The following is a 14,413-nucleotide window of genomic DNA, read 5'->3' on the forward strand; positions in this document are numbered from 1 at the left end:
TGATCTCTGAGGGATGGGGTGAGCTCTGAGGGATGGGGTGAGCTCTGAGGGATGGGGTGAGCTCCAAGGGATGGGCTGATCTCTACAGGATGGGGTGATCTCCAAGGGATGGGGGAACACAGCAGGGGCACAGCAGAACTTGGGCAGTGCTTCCTGCTGGCAGGGAATGAACCCTGGAGCTTTCCTGCCTCATGAACCCCCCCAAGCCCTGTCCTGCCCTTTCCCCACAGCCCACCTGGAGCAGCGGCTCCTGGCTGTGCAGCCCCCCAGGGTGGGACAGTGTGGGGCAGAGGTGTGAGTTAGGATGCAGGGTGAGGTTCAGGCTGGGTTCTGAGCTTCCACAGGGCTTGATGAGGAAAAGCTGTGGGGTTGGTGACAGCAAGTTGGACAAGATTTGATTGTTTCAGCCTCTGCATCAGGGCAGGGCTATGGACATAACATCAAGGAGTAAAACCACATTCTGTGAGCAGCAACACATGGCTGCTGAGCCCTGCTGAAAGTCCCACAGAGAGTGACATCCCTTTGTCAGTGCAAGGTGGTGTAATAGGAGAAAATCTCCATGCTTGATCCGTGCCCTCCTACCTTTGCTGGCTGGGAAGAAGTGCCTGCTATGCAGGGTCTGGAGTACTGAAGGCTGTGGCACAGAGCAAGGAAGTGAAAACCCCACTCAGCATCTGGGCTGCCAGCCTTTGTGACTGCTTCTGCCCTGGGAATCAGTTCTGACTCCTGCTAAGGGAAAACCCCAAAGGTATTTGGGATTCCCTGGAGTTTTCATGATGTTTCCTGCTCAGCTGACGTTAGAGTGAAAAAATTTTGGGGTGAAGTCAGCTGCTTTCCTGCCTAATCCCTTTCTCGTTCTTCTCCACACTCTCACACCTGCTTTGACAGGTAAAAGTTATTTTTCTTCCCCTTCAAGTCCTTCCATGGACTGAGTCCCTTGCACCTGCCCACCAGAGACTACTCCCAGCTGTGGTGTTGTCTGGTTTCCCTCACTTGCCTCTCGTGTTTTGGGCTTTATTCTGTTCTCCATGCTGGAGGTAAACACCAGGACAGCAATCCTGTCACCTCTACCAGACTTTCCTCTGCTTTGTCCTGCTCTCAGGAAAACCTTGCACATACCTGAGGCTGATACCCTGGTTTCCACAGGCTCTTCACCTGTGCAGAGACACGTGTGCCTCATCCAGGAGCCAGTCCATGGGCTCTCCAGAGTGTCCAAAGTGACTGCACAGCTCCTGCCACAGCTCTGCCCTACTGCCCAGGACATCTCCAGCCTCACGTGGTGCTGTCCCCATCACCAGTGCAGTGACAGGGTGCCACAGCCCAGGAGTGAAGGGGGAGCTGCTCCAGAAACTCTTCCCTTTATCATCATCATCTTTGGAGGAGATTTGTCTGATGGTTTCTCTTCTACCACTTGCCACTTTATCTCTGGACTCTTGCTGCAGCAGATTTTCAGAGCCCTCCAAATATTTTGCTACTCAGAGCCGTGGGTGAGGTCCCCTGTCACTTCTGCTGAAATGGGAGGTTGGGTGAGGAACCTCTGGAGTGCCTGGACAGACCAAACCTGGACCCTGGGGAAGCTGCTGGGTGTGTGGAGTGTGTGCAGAGAGGCACCAGGCTGTGGGTGCCACATCTCTGCTGCTTCACAATCCTCTCTCACTGTTGGTTTGTCCTGAGTATTCAGCTGGTGTGGGCTGCTGCCTGGCTCGAGACAGATTTTCCCTATCTGCCAATACAGATGTCTTCACCATTGGAGAGACCCAGGGCAGTGAGAAAAACCACCATGTGCAGGATTTAAAGTGAATAAAGTGAATAAATAACCCAGTCCATCCCTGCTGACGGTCTCTGAGCCTTGGTGAGATCTCCCTGAAGCTCCCAGAGCCCATCCCAGAGGCACTGGGCTGTCTCTGAACAGTTCACCTACAGCTCCCACTCACGCAGGGGGTTGGTCCCACTGTCACCCTAAAAAGGTTTGAGTACCAGGCTAACGCATGCCAGGGTCCAGGCAGTATTTCATCCTGACTATTTGGGATTTTTCTCCCCATTTATGGCTCACCAGTCTTCTCTCAGTTACCACAAGAATCCCCATAAAAGATTTCCTGCTCCACACCTCCTGCTAGCCCCAAGTGTGGCTGTTCTCCCCGCAGCTCTGCAGCTGTGAGAGAGTGAGGAGCCAGAGCAGGGCTTTGTCCTGACCTCTGGGGAGCTCTGACACCAAGAACTCACCTAGAGCCCTACACCCCTCCTGGAAAACCCTCCTGGTTTGACTTTTTCTCAGGGAACAGGTAATGAATGAAGTGAAAAGCTGAGACTTGGGTTGGAAAACAGAAAAATGGTTATCCCCCAGATCTGGCATCATGATGCACAAAGAGGCTTCTGCATTTCCATGGCACCAACCCAGACACCTCTGCCAGAAATTCACCTAAAAGCTCTTTTCAATGATCATCCAATCTTTTAATCTCCTCAAGAAGCACCACGCTAATCTGACAAAATCCCTTTCTGTATAACCATGTAATTGGTCCTAATTATATTGTCCTATTTTAATTCATTGCTAACAGAGTGGTTGGCATCAAAGGCAGACCGATGAGCAAGTGTGCCTTGAGCCACTATTCCTCCCCTTGCCCCACATGTGGCCCCTGTTACCTTCACCTGCAATTCAGGAACTCCCCAGGGCTGTGGGAGTCAGGGAACAGCAGCCACCTGCAGAGCTGCTTATCCAGCTTCTCTCAAATTCCACAGAGAAATGAAAATACCTGGACTCTGTGACTGGAGCTCAAACAAGGCAGGGGTCACTATCTTTTCTACCTGTCAGCCTGGGATCTGAGAAACAACCCGTGCTGTCTGCTCACCTCGCATCATTGTGGCAGTAAAAATGCTGCAGGTCACATCAATGCCATCCAGTTCCTTTGAAACAAGGAAATTTGGTTTTCCCCTTTCCTTGTCCTCCAAGCACGCCCTTGGTGACAAGAATCCAACTGGGTAACCACACAGTTGCACCTGGAGCATGGTGAGGATGATTTATGAGGAGGAAGAAGCTTTCCCAGGTCCATTCCCTGGATGGGTGAGCCCTGCAGAGCCACATCACAGCTGGCATCTGAGGACAGGAGGGGTGAAGGTCTTTGGTGCAGGAGCAGCCAGGTTTGCCCTCTCCCTGGTTTGTAATTTGTAATTTGACACACATGGTTTGGTGCTCATGAGCAGATGCCAGCACACAAACCATATGAGTAAGTGCAGCTCCAATTATAACCTTGGTTATACTCTGCTGAATCACTGTCCTGTAGAGCTGAAGTTTTATTTCCCTGGCCTCAGTCCAGATATTATCTTTTCTCATAATGGGAAATTGGAGGGAATTCTCATCAGTCATGACTAAACTATGCAAAAAGATGAGCAGGAGTGAGGAGAAAGGGGGGCAGAGCAGGTTGGGAATGGCAGGCCTGCAGGGAGTTCCATGCCTGGTGTCCTGCACTGCTGGGCCTTCCACCCTCCCCATGGCAAAAGACCTGGCAGGGAGTGGACTTCTCTTCTGGACATCATGATCTTTGGAAGGCCTGAGCTGGATGGGACACAGCCCTCCTCCAGCACCCAGGCTGGGAGATGTGCTGAGAGCTGGAGGGAAGGAGGGGTCTGTGTTTTATCAGGTGGTGATAGCTCCCTCAGTGGAGCTTGCAAAGCAGCTTTTCCCTGTGAAATCACCTGGTGCACCCTGTTTTGGAGGATTAACTCTGCCTGGGGTTCTTCTGTGGGTGCAGGGATCCCTGTCCAGGTGAAAAGTGCCCCACTGTGTCTGCTGACTCAGGTCAGGACAGTTCTGGGATCTGTGCTGAACCTGTGGGTTCAGGAACCCACCCTGGCTTGGCTCCTAAGGGGCTGCATAGTGGGGACAGAGCCTGTTAGAGAAGACAGCATCAACCAGTGTGAGCATGAGCTGCACTGGCAGCAGTGGCTGACGGACACAGGCTCTGCTCAGGGTTTATTTCCTGTGTTGCCATGACACAAACATTTTCTGCCTGTTTTTGTCACTGGCAATTATCATAATTGTTTGTTGCAAAGCCCACATTCCAGGGCAGAGCTGCTGAGCTGACCCAAACCTCAGCTGCTCTTTGCTGGGGTTTGCAGCTCCCAGCCTGGTGGGATGAAGCCCTGGACTTGGGGAACACCAGAGAAGCTCCATGTGTGGAGGGAGTGAGGGGGAAGTTAACTTACAATCACAGAGCCTGTTTTAGCCCTGGCACCAGCAGAGTCCCAGGCTGCCACAGCCTCATGCCACCATCCTCTCCACCAGCCCCACTCCAGATTCATCCCTGGGCTCTCCTTCCCACACCCAGGGCTGCCCTGTCCCTCCTGCTCTGTCCCGCTGCTGGGGCAGGTGGATGCTGCAAAGTTGGCTGGAATAAATCATGCTGGAGGAGCTGGAGGAGGGGGAGGCTGGTCCAGCTCACCCAGCTCACAGGAGGAAGCCACATGGCAGTGGCAGGAGTGCTGCCCATGGTCCCCAAGGTCCCCAAGGGCACTGCAGCCCTGGGCGTGTGGCACTGGCTGCCCGTCCCTTGGCCCTGTCTGCAGCTGCACCAGCCCCTCCTGTCACACCAGAGCCAGCTCCACGGCCCTCCCTGCCTCTCACTGCAAACTTCCTTCCAGTTTATTGGTGAATTATCAGAGCAGAGTGGAACAATCAATGGAAAGGATAGCTATGTGCCCTTGGCCTGATTTTGGAGAGGGAGGCTGATACACTGAGAGCACGGCTTGGCTGGCAGCAAAAGTAAGGCCATGTGCTGCCTGGGTTTCTGTGCATGAGAAGCAGCTGGAAACACTGCCCAGGGCTTTCCACGTGGATCCTGACCTTCTTGTCAAGCTTTGCCAGTGCTCTGGCTTGTAGTGATGCTGGGAAAGCCATGCTGTGTTGGCCCTCATCCCTGCCAAAGCCTGCCCGGTTTTTCTCAGCAGCCTCTTGAGACAGTTGATGTGAGTGACTGGGATATGTGACAGCAGAGGGGGAAGATTTTGCCAGGTGAGTTCTGGTGTTTCTGCTCTCCATCAAGCTGGTGGTGTGGAGATGACCCTGTGAGAGACAGGTGACACTGGTGTGACACACCTGGGCTGCCCCAAAACGTCCCATGTGTGCACAGACATTGGTCTGGTATTCAGGGCTCTGCCCCAGCCAGTGCGTGAGGTGGTGAAATGTCAAACCCTGATGTCACTCTGTTCACCTGTCCTGTTCCCCACCGACCCTCCCCACACCCACCTCACCCACAGACAAACGTTCAATTCCTCACAGAGTTTTGTTTGCTGCACCTCGTAATTGCAGCATTTCTGCAGCAGCTTCAGCTTCCTCTGGGCCCTCCAAAAGAGAGAGGCTCCCATGCACATCAGGACCCCCCTGCTGATCCTGGCTTGTCCCCACAGAGGCTTTACTGAGCACAGGATGGAGCACACAGGAAGGCCAAGGCAAGCCACATCTCTGGTACACCCTTTGAGCAGGATTCTAATGAAGTTGCTCCTAATCTATGGCCAGGAAAGTACAACCTAAGAAGTTGTACTGTTATAACACCTGGTTTGTTGCAAAACCACTGCAGAGAAAAGCTAGAAAGTCCCTCTGGTTGGGTGGGTGTTGGGGAACCACTTCTTGGGCACGGGATAAGAGATGTATGTGGACGCTTTCAAAGCTTTCTGATGAAAACATGAGAAACACAAGAGTCATGAGAATCATGAGAACACGAGTTTCTTGTGGATCTGTTCCTGGCAGAGGAGCCCTGAGTGGGGACTCTTGCACTGCTGGATGTGCCACCCATCACTGACCACCAGCCCATGAGGGGATGCAGGGTCTCACCACAGCAGGAGTGAAGGAAGCTCCCAGCTATGATGAGGGTGGAGTGTGGGATATTGCCCCTTCTCTTGTCCCTTGCACTCTTCCCTGCAGCATGTGTGGAGGCTGGGGACATCATGTGATGGTGTTCAGTGTCTCCTGATTTTCCATTCCCTCCTTCCCTGTTCTGTAGGCTGTTTCCATGGAGAGATCCCAGGTTGTAAGTGCAGCCCCAACACTCCGGGGCCCAGAGATGAGGCATTGTTGGGAGGCTGGGCCGTCTGCCTCGTGTGGCTCCATTTATCCATCTGTGGAGCCTGTCCCTTCCTTGACTCATCCAGATACCGGAGCTGGGCTTTTCTTCTGTCATTGAAATAGCTTTGGCCCCTGCTTGCCCCCTCCCCTCAGCTCTGCTCAGCTCGGCATTTCCATAGCCCTTTGTGGAGAGCCACACTTCTGTTTGTCTGGGCGAGCAGCTGAGGCACGGGAAATGTGCTGGAGCCATTCAGGGGCTTAGTCTGGGAGGCATTGTACCTCTGAAAGGGATGCTTGGGGCATTTACATAAAAATGTGCTTGATACAGATAATATGAGTGGTTGTGGGGGGGGTGTGTGAGGGACAGAGCCGGGAGGAGCCTCCCGGTGCCTCCTTGCCAGCCTCATTCATCAGCACAGGGAAGGTGTGCAGGGATGTTCCCATCTTGGCTGGGGCTGTGCAAATCATTTCTTCACCTGGGACAGAGGGAGATGACTGGGGTGGTGGTGGGGTTTTCTTCAGAGGAGGTGCTCAGGTCTGTCCCAGTCCTCTGCTCTAGTCCTGTCTCTGCACCCCCAAGCAGGAGGCAGTCCCCACTGGGATGTCTGTCACCCTGAGAATCAGGCCTTTCAATATTGTTTTCGTAATTTCTCCCCATTTTCCCAAGAAAGTAACTATAAACATAGGTGTTTATACATTCCATTAAAGATAAACCTTTTGATGGACATCTCTCACAGCCAGTGTGGTTGGGAAGGTGTTAACCTGACTATCCAATCCCTGGTCGTGGTCAAAAACTTATAAATACTGAAAGAACAAATAAACTTCTCTTCTTTTTTCATCACACTTGGAGCTGTGTCTGTGTGACTCATTTTGTGTCCGACAGTGACAGGATGTCTGTGTCCTCTCCAGGCTGTCTGGCAGGTGACAGCTCTGGGACCCCAGAAGTGCCCCCAAACCCTTCCTCCTTGTCCTCCAAGCCCGAGGCATGCTGAGCTCACCCAGCCCCTTGCCTCACCACATGGCACCTGAGCAAGCTGGCTTTGCCCTCAGCCTTTCCTGAGGGACTTGCCATGGACCACATTTCACCTTCAGCAGCTCCCTTGACCGGGTTGGATTTGAGCAGCAAAGTGAAGTTTGGCCCTGCTCCATTCCTAAATTCACCCTGGGGTTGGAGCTGACCCCACCAGGAATCCTGGTCACAGGAAAAGGGCTGTGGGAACCAGAAGAGGAGAAAACACAGCTTGGCTCTGGCTCTGTGCTGCTGATTCTGCTGCAGTTCTGTGTTTGGGGTGGCTGTGTGGGACCCCCCCAAAGTCCAAGTCCCTTAACCCCCAAAACTCTTCCAAAAACTGACTCAAAGCTTACAAACAAAAGTAAAGTTTAGAGGTGACAACATATGCAAGCCTTCACCTTGCAGTTGAAACCATTGAGCTGAATTGAAATCCTCAGGCAGTTGAACAGATATTTTTTCCATGAGGAAAATGTGACCTAATGGAAAACTGAGACCTGGTACAGAAATACTGTCCCTAAGGACAGTTTTTCATGAAGATTATGATAGGTCCTGGGTTCCTCTTACACTGCTGCATTATTAAGTGTTGTGCTGGTGCCCAGAGGCCATGATGTTAATAAGCACCTAATTTTAGCAGTAATTTAGCTTCTGTTATAATTACCAGGTCATTGTACAGACACATGTGAAAAGACAGCTTTAGTCCCAAAGGGTTTGTGCTTGGAACAGGACAGTCACAGCAATTCCTGTGGGTGAGGGAGGACAAGTCAGGTTGTGTCTGGGACAGTGGAGGTCTGGGAACAGCAACAGGAACCAAAGCTGGGGCAGACTCCTCTGCACTCCCTGTAGGGAACAGCCCTGAGAGGAGCTGGCCCAGAAATGCTGGATCAGAGAGCAAAGAAAAGCTTTCCTACAAGTCTCCTACAAGACAGCAATAACCTTTTTCTTCCCAAGGCTTGGAAAGTCTTTCTCCACAAAGTCAAATCTCAGTTCCAGATTTAAATAGATGATTTTTGCATACCACGAGGATTCTGAGAATATTAACTGTGATTTGTGTACCAGTCTGGTTCAGTCTGCACTGGAACAGGATGGATTCATAAGGGTAAAACCTTTTATGTGCTGGGTCTTTGCCTAGTTACCTTTGGGGAGTGATTGAATCACAGGTAAGTCCTGTAAATGCTGCTCATTCTGAAGGCTCATCAAGTGATCCAATCCCAAATGCACTTTGGTGGGATTTTAGGATAGATCCTATTAGACAAGGTTGCTTCAGCCATAAGAAAATACACATGAGTTCACATCAGTGCAAAATTGGGAGGTTTCACCAAGGAAAAGAGTTGTTGCAAAGTGTAGGGGACTGCAGAACTCGGTAATTTAGGACTGGTGGCTCATTGTAGCGAGATTTACATGGTGGATATCTAATACTGATTCATTTATGTTGTTCTTCTGCAAGAGGTTATTTAGCTTTGAAGGTTTAAATGAAATAAATCACGGTCACATGAAACTTTCTACTTCACTGAAACGAGAAGAGATAAATGTACTGATTCATTTCGACTTTTTTTCCTGTAGAAAATGTGATCTAAATTGACACATTCCAACATTGAATTTCTATTTTGGTCCAACTGTATTTCTAGTGGGAACTTATTGAGATGAGCAGGTCTCAGACAGGAACTCACTGCTGAACACCCTCTGGCATGGCCTAAGCTAGCTTTGAAAGTGCTTTCAGTTCAGGTGGCACTCAGTGAACCCATCACTTCCACCCTCACACCCTTTCCTCTTTTTCCATTAAATTCTCTGGAATGTGTTGTTTTTCTCATCATTCCTCCTGTTTTTTTTTCCCCAACCCTTTACCTTCATGGGTGTGGTCAAAGATTTTGTCCAAGAGGGGGACAAAATGATGGAGTAATTCTCTCTCCAGTTTCAAATGAACTACAGCTCTGCAGCTGCAGCTTATGCAGAGGAGGATGATGGTGAGGGATGATGGGTTTGGTGGATTTTGCCCTTGTGTTGGAGAGGTTCTCCTTGACTCTAGGCATGTTACAGCTATTTTTGGATCATCTGGAGTTTTATCTGCCTGGTGAGCAAAGAGAGGCAGAAGAGTGCCACCAGCACCTGGGAAGACCTCAGCACTGGAGAGGAAAAGGAGCAGGAGCAGGTGAGATGTGGAGCTGCTGCTTTGATTCCTTTGGGTACCTGATGCCTCTCTCCATGTGCTGTGTGTTCATCTCCCCTCTCCAAGGCTCTTTGTTGTGGTTCCAGACTCAACCTGTGCCCCTCATCTGGCCCCAGAGCCAAATTGTCTTTGCCTGCTGCTTCTGCAGGCTGCTGAGGGTCTGAGGTTCAGTGCTGTAGGACAGGAGAATCACTGGCTTGTGTGGCACAAGACATGGCTTGGAGGTGCTCTAGGGCTCTTTGAGGTGGGTCTGATGCTGCCCTGGCACTGAACCATAGAATAGTTGGAGTTGGAAAGGACCTTAAAGCTCCTCTTGATCCAAACCCTGCCACGGCAGGGACACCTTGCACTACCCCAAACAGCTCCAAGCCACGTCCAACCTGGCCTCAGGCACTTCCAGGGATGGGGCAGCCACAGCTGCTCTGGGAAATGGATTCCAGGGTCTCACCACCCTCATGGTAAAGAATTTTTCCAAATATCAGATCTATATCTGTCTTCTGGCAGTGGGAAGCCATTCCCCCTTGTCCAGGCCCTTGTCCAAAATTGCTCTCTGTAGCCCTCTCAAAGCTCTTTTAGTGCCTTTAAGGTGCTATAAGATCTCTCCAAAACCCATCTTTTCTCTTCCTTTTCTTTTTAAAATCATATCTTTCTCCCTGGCTTGTTCCAAAGGGGCTCTGGAGCGTTGCAGACCTGGCACAAATGAAGCAAACATCTGCAAATGTATGAAATACAACTGCAGCTCTTTATCCAGCTCTGAGCAAGAACAGAAATTCCTCCTGGGGTAAGAGATGGGCAGCAGAGCTGCATTTGAAGCTCACTAGGGCAATGCCAGTTGAATTTGCTCATGTGGAATGGATAAACCCTGCCATGTGGGTTTTGAAGGATGAAGGAAAGTGGCAGTGAAATGGGGCTCAGACCCCCTGACCTTGGCTAGCTGGCTCCCCAAATGTGTGTGTGAAAGGGGACTGTCCCTTTCCTCAGGCAGTGCAAGTCCAGGTAATAAAAATTGCCTTCAACCAAATTTACACGACAAGTTAGACCTCAATAAATCACATTTTGTTAGCAAATAAACTCTTTTCCAAATCACTGTTTAATTGCCTCATCCCTGCAGAGCATGGTGAGGGAGCACATCTGTGCACCTTGCACCCAAGTCAGCCCAAGAGCACGGAAGAGAGAGGAAACCTGTATAGATTTCCCAGACTCCTGGAGCCCACTATGATGATTTTTACCTTTTTGCCTTCACAGGAGCATCTCCAGATCCTTATCTGGCCTGTGTGGGTTCAGTAGATCCTGTTCAAGGTTTTAAACCTGGATGTCAGTGCACTGACCCAAGATTTACTCTCTACCTCAAACCTATGGGGACCAAAAAATCAGCTTCAATGTACCTGTGCCCCCCAAGGAAGGTTGGTTCCCTTGCCAGCTTTGAGCAAACAGTCCTGGATGTAACAAATCCTTTTGGATGGGAGTTCCTCACATTCTACCATTTCACAGCAGATAATTTATTTGGTGATGGGGAAGGAAATAATCACCTGGGGAGTCACCTCGTGCCTGTGTATGAACCCTGGCCCATCAGAGCCTTCCTCAGGAGCAGCCTGGGAGTGGCTGCTGGTAACAGCAGGAAGGTTGTCCTGTCTGCTCTTGGCCACCTCCTCCTGCAGGATGGTTGCACCATTCCCAGGAGACCCCAGCAGAGGCACAGGACTGCGGTGCTGCCACCCCTGCTCAGCCTCACTGTGGTGTTTGTGGGATCCTGGATTATCCTGGAGTGCAGCCCTGCTACCCAGCAGCGTTGGGCAACAGCTGGCAGAGCACAGGGATTTCACAACCCTCACTTGCACAAGTCCCTGCTGCTGCAGGGAGTGTTTGTCTGTGAGCAGCGCTGGACAAATTGACATTGCATAACCCTATCCTGTGCTACTTTGGACTCTTTCATTACATTTGTATGTTTTGTGGGGTTTTTTGGATTTTTTTTTCCTTTTTCTTATCATTTTTCCTCTTTCTTTTTCTGTGTGTTGCTTCTACTTAAGCAAATCTGGCACAGCCCAATAGTATCAGCTCCCTGCTGCTCCAGCCTCACACAGAGCCCTCCAAACCTGCCCCTTTCCCAAGGCTGCTTCTTTCTGTGTCTGCTGGTCAGCACTTTCAGCTGAGGGGTTTTTTTGGGGTGTCTCTGTTTTGCTGTGATTTGGCACATGGGTCTGCAAGGGTCAATCTGCCACTGTTGGATTATTTGGTTCTGTGCTGTGAAAGCTGAACCTGCAAAGGGCCCAAAACCCCTTCTGTGCTGCAAGGCAGCTCATGGAGATTTCCTGGGAAAGCCACAAGTGTGAATACAGCCTTGCACTTGGAGGGTTTTGTTGTGTTTTGTTTTTAGGATTTTCATGGCCCTAACGTAGGTCCCACTGGGAGGCTGGGGAGGAAATGGGGAAAACATTGTCACACCAAAGCTCTTCCATAGCCTGAGCCACAGCAAGGGAAACAGCAAGTGCCTTTATTGCTGAAATGGCAATGAAGTTGATTTTGGGGCATGAGTAGCCCAGTTGAGGGAAGAGGGATTGAGGCAGAGGACAAATGAGCAGGAAAAGGGATTTTTTTAAAAAATGCTGTTTATCACAGAGTTCTAGATTTTCTCTTGGTGCAGAAGACAAGGTATTTACCACACATTTATTGTTCCCAGAGATTCCTGCAGGAGAGGAGCACATCCATATTCATTCATGGGGACAGTCACATACACCTTCAATGTCTGCAATAGCTCCTCATCACAATATTTAAATGCCCGTTCCACTATTGCTGTTAGATCTGGGCGAATAATCCACAATGAATAATGTATCCAATGAATCCCGCCGTCCCTGCTAATTGTGGAATATTCACGAGCAGATGGCAATTCCAGGCAGGTTTTTTCACATTCCTTTTTTTCTCCACTCGGGACAGGGAGGTTTGCTGTAAGTAGGTGATATTTGAAATTCAAGCCGTGTTTCTGAGTCGCCATTGGCCGGTTGTGACATGGGGGTGTCCCTCTCCCCGCATTGGCCGAGCGCACAAAGTACTTCGGATACAAATACATGTGCAAATTTAAAATTCTGTTTCCATGGTTACTCATGCATGCAGCTTTGAACTTCACTTTCCTCCAACATTTGTGCTGGTGAAACTCATTCAGCCGCAGGTTTGTGGCAAGTGAATACAAAAAGCTGCGTGAGGCTGTATTTGCATGCCCTGGTACAGATGATTCCTCTCTATAAACTCAGCCTGGGTATTCACTGGGCTTTTCTGCCACCTTTTCATGGGTTTCAGCCTACAGGAATGTTCTTTGCCCTGATTATCAGCCCGTATGACTCCAGTTTTAGCATCACAAATACACGTACAGATGGGTGATATCTCTCTCTGCAGGTAGACAAACATCTCGCAGCCAGTTCCGTACCGGGCAAAGCAAGCTGTTTGTTTTTCTGGCAATTGAAATCTCAGTCGGTTTTGCAAAATCAGGTTCTCTTCTGGTTAATCCTGCATTGTTCAGAAATAACAAGGTATTAGGACACGTTCAACTTTGCTTTGCAGCAGTGATAGAGGGGAGGAAAAAAAGGAATCAGCAGGAGTAAAATTACATTTTAGTCAGAATTAAAGTCAGGGTAGCTGGAAGGAGCTGAGCTGATGGGAAAGAAGTTGTTTTGCTTTAGCAAAGACGTCAAAGTCAGAGTCAGAGTAAAAAGCTCCAGTGCAGGTGAGTCACGAGGGGGTGTGTCTGTCCCTTTTGAGATCCCAACACATACCTTTACCTGCTGATAGAGGATTACCTGGTCTGCATTATTTTCCCAAATGCATTCCCTTACTGTGAGAAACACCGGCTTACTAAAATCTTCCCCACCCCTCCAACTCTGGGACGGTTTAATAAATGTTATTTTTGTTTCTCTGGCTATCACGTGTCTTGTGCAATATTTCTGTAGCCTCTGGACAAACATAGGAGAAGAGAGCAAAGGTTAACCACGATTTATGTCTGGCTTTGTGATTGCACTGTGGGAGCAGCGTGGTGGGGCGCACCCCTGGCTGGCCATGGGTGTCTGCCGTGCTTCCAGCAGCATCCCAGGACACAAAATTGGGATAAAACAGCGCCCCTTCCACTGGCAACCAAAAACCGGCCTTTTGTGAGCATGTTCTGCTGTATCTCACATCAACAGCACACCAAGACATTGACTGCAGGGTCAGGCTGGGTGAAACCCACTGCTGAACCACTGGGTCCCCCCGTGCAGAGCTGTGGTTCAGTGTCACTGGATTTAGTCCTGGGTTTAGTCCCGGGTTTAGTCCTGGGTTTCGTCCTGGGTTTCGTCCTGGATTTAGTCCTGGGTTTAGTCCTGGGTTTAGTCCTGGGTTTAGTCCTGGATTTAGTCCTGGGTTTCATCCTGCTCCACAGCAACAGGTTGTGGAGAGGGTGAGTGGGGACAGGGAAAGCACAACGTGCTCCAGGTCTCAGCTGGGGAAGAGATCAAAGCTCTCCTCCCCTCCCGAGCTGAGGGACTGGGAAGGCAGCGGATGTTCAGACAAATATTCGCACCTGGGAATATTCTCATCACGCTCCAGCGCTGGGAAAACACCCCACTGCCCATGCTCAGAGCCTGACCTTTTTAACTATTCAGAGTGCAACACCAAATGGCTTTTAAAGTGCTATCTGCTCTGAAACGGGTGACAAAGCATAACAATGGCCACTTCTTATTCAGCAGATGTGATCTCCAGCCACTTTGTGCCCAGCTGTGTGTATTCAGGCTCCGAGCTGTTGACTTTAGCAAGAAAATGACTTGCTGCTGCCCTGCAGAGCTTGCCAGGCTGGGTGATGCTCCTTCATGTGCTGCAGAGCTGCTCTCCCCTCTGTCCTGAGGCAGGGAGATGGAGGGTGCCCCTGAGAGGGAGATTTGTTCTGGAGGGTGTTGGGACATGTGGATCACCACCACTTTTGACACCACAAAGCCAAGGGTCTGGTGGTTTGATCCCGGGGAGCACATCTGCTGCGGAGTAGCCAGTGAAGTGCATTCCTGCCTGGGAAGGGGTTGCTGTAACAGAGGGCTTTGGTAAGAGTTGCTGCCAAAAGTGGAGTCAGTTGCCTTGTGGGCTGAAAATCTCTTTAAACTCCCAGTTGCACAATGTGGGTTTCTCAAGACTTTCCCCAAATTACCTCTCTGGCAATAAGGGACAAGTC

General features: G+C 50.2%; 2 long non-coding RNA genes across 2 annotated transcripts; one reads left to right on the plus strand and one right to left on the minus strand.

The window, feature by feature from the left end:
- The first annotated feature begins 49 nt into the window (after positions 1-49).
- Positions 50-1,828, plus strand: LOC117245445. Its single transcript, XR_004500143.1, has 2 exons — positions 50-748; positions 917-1,828. It is a non-coding gene; the product is annotated as an uncharacterized LOC117245445 (long non-coding RNA).
- A 9,858-nt stretch (positions 1,829-11,686) lies between these two features.
- LOC117245436 lies at positions 11,687-13,113 on the minus strand. The gene is made up of 2 exons (XR_004500132.1): positions 12,996-13,113; positions 11,687-12,729 (listed from the first exon to the last, which is right to left on the minus strand). It is a non-coding gene; the product is annotated as an uncharacterized LOC117245436 (long non-coding RNA).
- Positions 13,114-14,413: the final 1,300 nt, after the last annotated feature.

The sequence above is a fragment of the Parus major genome, chromosome 23 (genome assembly GCF_001522545.3).
Source record: "Parus major isolate Abel chromosome 23, Parus_major1.1, whole genome shotgun sequence".
Taxonomy (NCBI): Eukaryota; Metazoa; Chordata; class Aves; order Passeriformes; family Paridae; genus Parus; species Parus major.